We start from the raw sequence: 10,238 nt of genomic DNA, 5'->3' as shown, positions 1-10,238 counted from the left end.
AAGGTGCTGAAGGGGTACTTGAAGAAATCATAGCTGAGAACTTCCCTGAACTGGGGAAGGAAAAAGGCATTGAAATCCAAGAGGCACAGAGAACTCCCTTCAGATGTAACTTGAATCGATCTTCTGCACGACATATCCTAGTGAAACTGGCAAAATACAAGGATAAAGAGAAAATTCTGAAAGCAGCAAGGGATAAATGTGCCCTCACATATAAAGGGAGACCTATAAGACTCGTGACTGATCTCTCTTTTGAAACTTGGCAGGCCAGAAAGAATTGGCACGAGATTTTCAGGGTGCTAGACAGCAAAAATATGCAGCCAAGAATCCTTTATCCAGCAAGTCTGTCATTTAGAATAGAAGGAGAGATAAAGGTCTTCCCAAACAAACAAAAACTGAAGGAATTTGTCACCACTAAACCAGCCCTACAAGAGATCCTAAGGGGGACCCTGTGAGACAAAGTACCAGAGACATCACTACAAGCATAAAACATACAGACATCACAATGACTCTAAACCCGTATCTTTCTATAATAACACTGAATGTAAATGGGTTAAATACGCCAACCAAAAGACATAGGGTATCAGAATGGATAAAAAAACAAGACCCATCTATTTGCTGTCTACAAGAGACTCATTTTAGACCTGAGGACACCTTAGATTCAGAGTGAGGGGATGGAGAACTATTTATCATGCTACTGGAAGCCAGAAGAAAGCTGGAGTAGCCATACTTATATCAGACAAACTAGACTTTAAATTAAAGGCTGTAACAAGAGATGAAGAAGGACATTATATAATAGTTACAGGGTCTATCCATCAGGAAGAGCTAACAATTATAAATGTCTATGCGCCGAATACCGGAGCCCCCAAATATATAAAACAATTACTCATAAACAGAAGCAACCTTATCGATAAGAATGTGGTAATTGCTGGGGACTTTAACACCCCACTTACAGAAATGGATAGATCATCTAGACACACGGTCAATAAAGAAACAAGGGCCCTGAATGAGACACTGGATCAGATGGACTTGACAGATATATTTAGAACTCTGCATCCCAAAGCAACAGAATATACTTTCTTCTCGAGTGCACATGGAACATTCTCCAAGATAGATCATATACTGGGTCACAAAACAGCCCTTCATAAGTTTACAAGAATTGAAATTATACCATGCATACTTTCAGACCACAATGCTATGAAGCTTGAAATCAACCACAGGAAAAAGTCTGGAAAACCTCCAAAAGCATGGAGGTTAAAGAACACCCTACTAACGAATGAGTGAGTCAACCAGGCAATTAGAGAAGAAATCAAAAAATATATGGAAACAAACGAAAATGAAAATACAACAATCCAAACGCTTTGGGACGCAGCGAAGGCAGTCCTGAGAGGAAAATACATTGCAATCCAGGCCTATCTCAAGAAACAAGAAAAATCCCAAATACAAAATCTAACAGCACACCTAAAGGAAATAGAAGCAGAACAGCAAAGGCAGCCTAAACCCAGCAGAAGAAGAGAAATAATAAAGATCAGAGCAGAAATAAACAATATAGAATCTAAAAAAACTGTAGAGCAGATCAACGAAACCAAGAGTTGGTTTTTTGAAAAAATAAACAAAATTGACAAACCTCTAGCCAGGCTTCTCAAAAAGAAAAGGGAGATGACCCAAATAGATAAAATCATGAATGAAAATGGAATGATTACAACCAATCCTTCAGAGATACAAACAATTATCAGGGAATACTATAAAAAATTATATGCCAACAAATTGGACAACCTGGAAGAAATGGACAAATTCCTGAACACCCACACTCTTCCAAAACTCAATCAGGAGGAAATAGAAAGCTTGAACAGACCCATAACCAGCGAAGAAATTGAATCGGTTATCAAAAATCTCCCAACAAATAAGAGTCCAGGACCAGATGGCTTCCCAGGGGAGTTCTACCAGACGTTTAAAGCAGAGATAATACCTATCCTTCTCAAGCTATTCCAAGAAATAGAAAGGGAAGGAAAACTTCCAGACTCATTCTATGAAGCCAGTATTACTTTGATTCCTAAACCAGACAGAGACGCAGTAAAAAAAGAGAACTACAGGCCAATATCCCTGATGAATATGGATGCAAAAATTCTCAATAAGATACTAGCAAATCGAATTCAACAGCATATAAAAAGAATTATTCACCATGATCAAGTGGGATTCATTCCTGGGATGCAGGGCTGGTTCAACATTCGCAAATCAATCAACGTGATACATCACATTAACAAAAAAAAAAGAGAAGAACCATATGATCCTGTCAATCGATGCAGAAAAGGCCTTTGACAAAATCCAGCACCCTTTCTTAATAAAAACCCTTGAGAAAGTCGGGATAGAAGGAACATACTTAAAGATCATAAAAGCCATTTATGAAAAGCCCACAGCTAACATCATCCTCAACGGGGAAAAACTGAGAGCTTTTTCCCTGAGATCAGGAACACGACAGGGATGCCCACTCTCACCGCTGTTGTTTAACATAGTGCTGGAAGTTCTAGCATCAGCAATCAGACAACAAAAGGAAATCAAAGGCATCAAAATTGGCAAAGATGAAGTCAAGCTTTCGCTTTTTGCAGATGACATGATATTATACATGGAAAATCCGATAGACTCCACCAAAAGTCTGCTAGAACTGATACATGAATTCAGCAAAGTTGCAGGATACAAAATCAATGTACAGAAATCAGTTGCATTCTTATACACTAACAATGAAGCAACAGAAAGACAAATAAAGAAACTGATCCCATTCACAATTGCACCAAGAAGCATAAAATACCTAGGAATAAATCTAACCAAAGATGTAAAGGATCTGTATGCTGAAAACTATAGAAAGCTTATGAAGGTAATTGAAGAAGATTTAAAGAAATGGAAAGACATTCCCTGCTCATGGATTGGAAAAATAAATATTGTCAAAATGTCAATACTACCCAAAGCTATCTACACATTCAATGCAATCCCAATCAAAATTGCACCAGCATTCTTCTCGAAACTAGAACAAGCAATCCTAAAATTCATATGGAACCACAAAAGGCCCCGAATAGCCAAAGGAATTCTGAAGAAGAAGACCAAAGCAGGAGGCATCACAATCCCAGACTTCAGCCTCTACTACAAAGCTGTCATCATCAAGACAGCATGGTATTGGCACAAAAACAGACACACAGACCAATGGAATAGAATAGAAACCCCAGAACTAGACCCACAAACGTATGGCCAACTCATCTTTGACAAAGCAGGAAAGAACATCCAATGGAAAAAAGACAGCCTCTTTAACAAATGGTGCTGGGAGAACTGGACAGCAACATGCAGAAGGTTGAAACTAGACCACTTTCTCACACCATTTACAAAAATAAACTCAAAATGGATAAAGGACCTAAATGTGAGACAGGAAACCATCAGAACCTTAGAGGAGAAAGCAGGAAAAGACCTCTCTGACCTCAGCCGTAGCAATCTCTTACTCGACACATCCCCAAAGGCAAGGGAATTAAAAGCAAAAGTGAATTACTGGGACCTTATGAAGATAAAAAGCTTCTGCACAGCAAAGGAAACAACCAACAAAACTAAAAGACAACCAACGGAATGGGAAAAGATATTTGCAAATGACATATCGGACAAAGGGCTAGTATCTAAAATCTATAAAGAGCTCACCAAACTCCACACCCGAAAAACAAATAACCCAGTGAAGAAATGGGCAGAAAACATGAATAGACACTTCTCTAAAGAAGACATCCAGATGGCCAACAGGCACATGAAAAGATGTTCAGCGTCGCTCCTTATCAGGGAAATACAAATCAAAACCACACTCAGGTATCACCTCACGCCAGTCAGAGTGGCCAAAATGAACAAATCAGGAGACTATAGATGCTGGCGAGGATGTGGAGAAACGGGAACCCTCTTGCACTGTTGGTGGGAATGCAAATTGGTGCAGCCGCTCTGGAAAGCAGTGTGGAGGTTCCTCAGAAAATTAAAAATAGACCTACCCTATGACCCAGCAATAGCACTGCTAGGAATCTACCCAAGGGATACAGGAGTACTGATGCATAGGGGCACTTGTACCCCAATGTTCATAGCAGCACTCTCAACAATAGCCAAATTATGGAAAGAGCCTAAATGTCCATCAACTGATGAATGGATAAAGAAATTGTGGTTTATATACACAATGGAATACTACGTGGCAATGAGAAAAAATGAAATATGGCCTTTTGTAGCAACGTGGATGGAACTGGAGAGTGTGATGCTAAGTGAAATAAGCCATACAGAGAAAGACAGATACCATATGGTTTCACTCTTATGTGGATCCTGAGAAACTTAACAGGAACCCATGGGGGAGGGGAAGGAAAAAAAAAAAAAAAAAAAAAAGGACGTTAGAGTGGGAGAGAGCCAAAGCATAAGAGACTGTTAAAAACTGAGAACAAACTGAGGGTTGATGGGGGGTGGGAGGGAGGGGCGGGTGGGTGATGGGTATTGAGGAGGGCACCTTTTGGGATGAGCACTGGGTGTTGTATGGAAACCAATTTGTCAATAAACTTCATATAAAAAAAAATAAATATAAAAAAAAATATGATTACCCCCTTGTCCCATTATGGCATAGTTTCATATGTGTTACATCCTACATACACTGTATACGCTGGAAAACACTTTTGCAAACTTTGCTCTGAATACTTATGCAGACTGCATAGAAATTAACAGAAGATTGTCTTTCATATTTACCCAGAGATTTATAACTTTCCATGCTCTTCTTTTTAGAAGGATGAAATAGTAAAGATGAGAATGGAAATAATTGGAAATGAGGCTATAAAAACAATAGAAAAGATCAATGAAACCAAAAGAGCTGCTTCATGGAAAAAGTATAGAGAATTTATAAAATATTAACCAGAATTATCAGGAAAAAAAGGGTGAGGACCCAGGTAAATACCTTCAGAAACTAGGAGCAGAAGGGACAACCCACACTTCCGAAATACAGATGATCATAAGAGACATATGTGAAGAGTTATATGCCAACAAACTGGACAATCTAGAAGAATTGGACCAATACCTAGAAATATTCAAATTTTCAAGATTGCATCAGTAATAAAGTCTAAAGAGACTAATTAATAGTAGAGAAATTGAATCAGTAGGCAAAAAACTCCCAATAAAAATACATATCCAGGACCAGATGTCCACTCTTATAACTTTTATTCATCACAGTACTTCTAGCCAGAGTAATCTGAAAGAAAAAGAAATAAAAGACACCAAAATTGATAAGGGCAATGCAAAATGGTCCCTATTTTCAAATGACAGGATTCTCTAGATAGAAAAACCTAAAAGCTCGGCCAAAAAATATACAAAACACTGACAATAACAAAAAAAAAACAAAAACAAAAAACAAAAAACCAAAACCAAAACCAAAATGATTAGAATAAATAAAATCAGTTAGGTTTCAGAATACAAAATTAATATGCGGAAAACTGTGGGTTTTTTTCTGCACACTAGTAAAAAACTATGAGACAGAGAAATGAAGAAAACAATCCCATTTATGTTTATAAGAATAAATTACTGAAGAATAAATATAACTAAGGAAGTAAGTCCTACATTATGAAAACTATCAGACATTGATAAAAGAAATTCAAAGATGACATAAATCAGTAAATGGGAAGATATACCTTGCTCATGGACTGGAAGAATTAATATTGTGAAAATATCCATATTACACAAAACAACCTACGGATTCAATGTAATCCCTATGAAAATACCAATGGCATTTTTCACAGAACTAGATTAAACTACCTCAAAGATGGTATGAAATCACAAAAGACTCTGAATATCCAAACGATACTTTTTATTTAAGTTTTTGTTTAAATTCCTGTTAACTGACATACAGTGTAACGTTTCGTTACAGGTATGCAACGTAGTGATTCAACACTTCCATACATAAACTAGTGCTCATAGGAGCAAGTGCACTCCGTAATCCCCATCACGTATTTCACTCATTCCCCCACCTACATTTCCTATGGTCACCATCAGGTTGTTATATATAGTTAAGTGTCTGTTTCTTGCCTTGCCTCTCTCTCTCTCTTTATTCCCTTTGTTTGCTTTGTTTCTTAAAATCCACATATGAGTGAAAACATATTGCATTTGTCTTTCTCCACCTGACTATTTCACTTAGCATAATTGTCTCTACCTCCATCCATGTTGTTGCAAATGGAAAGATTTCTTTTTGTTGTCTCCTAAAAACATTCCATTGAATATATATATGCATATATGTATACACATATATAATCTCTTTTTTATTTTTTAATGTTTTATGTTTATTTTTTGTGAGACAGAGATAGAGCATGAGCAGGGGAAGGGCAGAGAGAGAGAGAGGGAGGCACACAATCCAAAGCAGGCTCCAGGCTCTGAGCTGTCAGCACAGAGCCCGACACGAGGCTCAAACCCATGAACTGCGAGACCATGACCTGAGCTATAAAGTCAGACGCTGAACCAACTGAGCCACCCAGGTGCCCCTATAAAACCTCTTTTTTATCCAGTCATCATTTTGTGGTTGTTTTTTTGAGATTTTTCTTGCTTCTTGAAGTAGACCCACATTGCTGTATACTTCCCCCTTATGACCACTTTTTCTGCATCCCAAAGGTTTTGCACGGTTTTGTTTTAATTTTCATTTCTTTTGATGTATTTTTTAAAATTTCTTCTTTAATTTCCTGGTTGACTCATTGTTCATTAGCATGTTGTTTAGTCCCCATGAATTTGTGTTTTTTCTAATATGTTTTTTTGGTTGATTTCTAATATCAAAGTGTTGTGGTCAGAAAAGGTGCATGTTATGATTTCAAACTTTTTGTATGATTTGGGGCCTGTTTTGTGAACTAATACGCGATCTATTCTGGACACTGTTCAATATGCACTTGAAAAAGATGTGAATTCTGCAATGTTAGGATGGATTCTGAATATATTTGTTAAGTCCATCTGATGCAGAATGTCTTTCAAAGTCGTCGTTTACTTGTTTATTTTCTGTTTGGTAATCTGTCCATTGTTGTAAGTGGGTGTTAAAGTCCCCTACCATTATCGTGTTACTATCAAACAGTTCCTTTTGTTTGTTATTAGTTGTTTTATATATTTGGGTGCTTCCACTTTGGGTGCATAAATATATACAATTGTTAGATCTTCTTGTTGGCTTGTCCCCTTTATGATTATATAATGCCCTTCTCTGTCTCTTTTTTACTGTCCAGATCCAGAAGGCACAGAGAACTCCCGTCAAAATCAACAAAAGCTAGTCAACACCACCAAGACATATTGTAATTAGACGTGCAAAATATGTTGATGAAGAAAAAAATCTTAAACACAGAAAGACAAAAGAAATCCTTAACTTATAATGGAAAACCCATAGGGGTCACTGCACTTTTCTCAACAGAAACTTGGGGAGTCAGAAGGGAGTGGCCTGGTATATTCACATGCTGAATGAGAAAAGTCTGCAGCTGTGAAAACTCTATCCAGTAAGGCTATCTTCAGAATAGAAGGCGAGGTAAAGACTCATTCAGACAAATGAAACTAAAGGAGTTCATGACCAATAACCAGTCCTGAAAGTAATGAAAATGGATCTGGAGGATTTTATCCTAAATGAAATTAGTCAGACAGAGAAACACACGCACCATATGATTTAGCTGATAGTGTGGAATCTAAAAACAAACAAAACAGAAGCAGACATATACAGAGAGGCTAAAGTTGTGATTGACATAAGGAAGGAGGGAAAAAGGAATGTCTGAAATAGGCAAAAGAAAGTAAGTGGTACAAACTTTCAGTTATACAATAAATAAATCACAGGGATGTAAATTATAACATATGGAATATAGGCAACAATATTGTATTAATTTTGTATGGTGATCGATATAAAGAGCTTTATTGTGATGATTGTATTATAATGTGGATAAATGTGGAATCACCATGACTACACCTGAAACTAATATAATATTCTATGCCAACTCTCATTAAAATCATTAAAAATAAATACATAAAAATAAAATAGCCACCCACCTTTGCAAAAACGAAAAACGAAAACCCAGAAACACAGACCAATAGAAATATACAGGCAAATATCCTCAAAAATTATTCACAAATAAAGTCCAATAATGTACAAAAAAGGAAAAGAATTCCATTGAGGCAAATTAGGTAATTTACATTTAATGTGTTTTTTTTTCTTTTGATGTTCATGTATCATTTAATTGTGTTTTAAAAGTACTTTTCTCTGCGCTCTCCCAATGTTGTCAGTTAAGTGAAATTTTTAAAAAATCACATTCATTTTCCCATCCCACCTACCTAGTTAGACTTAGGCTCTTCTCATGTACAACAAATACTCCTAATTAAATAGACACAATTAGCTATCACTGGAGGATGAAGCAATGAATAATATGAGTGATTATTTAACATTCACATTTCTCGCATGGTGCTGTTGTTCACTATTGTTCAATGTTTTATCCTTCCCACAGGCATTTACTTATCAGCAGCAACCTAAATAACTCATTTCGAATAACATTGAGTACAGGTATATTAAAACTAAGGCAGAAAAATTGAGAAGAAAGGTTCTGAAATTGTTATCTTTGTGCCAGTGACAATAAAATTGAAAATGTAGTAAGCCTTCAGAATTACTGCCAAATACCGTTAAATACCTGTTACGGGGATGATGATTTTAGAATATTCTCCGTATAATAGAAATGACATACCAAGAGCATAAAAAAAGAAGTTGGTAATGTGAAGATGTACCAAAATTGTCTAAAAGTAAAACTTAAACATCGAAGATATTTTACACGAGGCATAAGTTCTCAGTGTTTGTGTCAGATGCAAGCAAATTAACACCCTAAGTGGTCAAGTCTCTGACGTCAGTGTCTTGTGGAACACAAAAAGTTCTCAGAGGCACTTGCCAATGGACAAACTAAATGACTACAAGCTCAAAGTTCCCTACATTCTTGAGGTGTGTGAGGAGATAAAGTGTCTTCAAAATAGCCCAAGGGTAAGAATTTCCTGTCCAAATTTGAAGTGACACACTGATGAGAAATCTACTTTTTTCCACGATTGCCTCCTTCTGAGGTCTCACAGGGCCGGCAGGCTGTGAAGACCACAGATACTGTCTGGTTACAAGAGGAACCTGGTTCCTTCCAGACGATGCATGACTGTCTGGCCAACAGAAGGTATGTGTCACTACTGCCACTATTAGTCACCTCATTTAGTGGGAGATACAAATGCTGGATGGGATGCACCTGAGGCACAACTAATACACAATCACATCGCAGAAAACATTGGTATCTTACTGCAACAACTCAGGGTGAAACACAAGGATGAGTAGGAAACATATTGGAGAATTTCTTAAAATATTTAAATTCTCGCCTGTGGAAAAGTAATTAAGTGCATATACACATGTGCAATTGTGTTTGCAAATCAACATCATTTCATGTGAAACCCATGAGCATCGTGTCAAAACCCTTAATTTGCATTTGCCATTAATTATAGATACAGTTACGTTATTTGATATTTAGCTCAGCCTTAAGAAAGAGATCTTAAGATGAATCCATCAAATCATAATGGTCAAACGTAATTCCTCATACATTTGCTTAGATGAATGAAAGCGGTTTGATTTTTCATAAAAAGCAAGATGAGGCACTTTCTGTAAAATGCTAACTTAAACTGAACTATAAACAATCAAAACACTTCCTAAAAAATTGAACAAAACTTGGCAAAAAAGATATTCAATATTGAAAGACATTCCTGTCTAATGAATTATGTTACATGGTCCAAAGGATATGAATCAGTAAAGTTAATGTGGCTATTGTGTTAAAAATAGTTAAAATAACTGCTATATTATTGAGAGCTTTAAAAAGCCAGATTGACTATTAAAGGCTTTATATGCATTCTATTTAACTTATTTTCATCCCCATTTTATATTAGTAAAAACTAGGTAGCTGGACACGAAGTAACTTTTTAAAGGTCATTCTTTGTACGTTTGAGAGCCAAAAGGAATTCCAGATTTCGTTGCCTGCAGAGCTCATTGACTGAATTATTACATTACAATTATTTGATTTATTAGAATTCCTTATACAACTAAAGCTACCCTCACTGCCTTGAGAGTCATAGATCTTTCTGGAAGTTTGTACCAACAGCATTCTTCCATAAAAGTTCTACAATTTCATTTATTACTTTATGGTGTAATATATTTGCCATTATATCAATTGACTTTCTGGTGTTGTATA

Source organism: Lynx rufus, unplaced genomic scaffold (genome assembly GCF_022079265.1).
Source record: "Lynx rufus isolate CCGP_SWC_20201006 ecotype Redwood Valley unplaced genomic scaffold, mLynRuf1.p SCAF_7, whole genome shotgun sequence".
Lineage (NCBI taxonomy): Eukaryota > Metazoa > Chordata > Mammalia > Carnivora > Felidae > Lynx > Lynx rufus.
The sequence above is the reverse complement of the archived record's forward strand: the minus strand, read 5'-3'. Positions refer to the sequence as shown.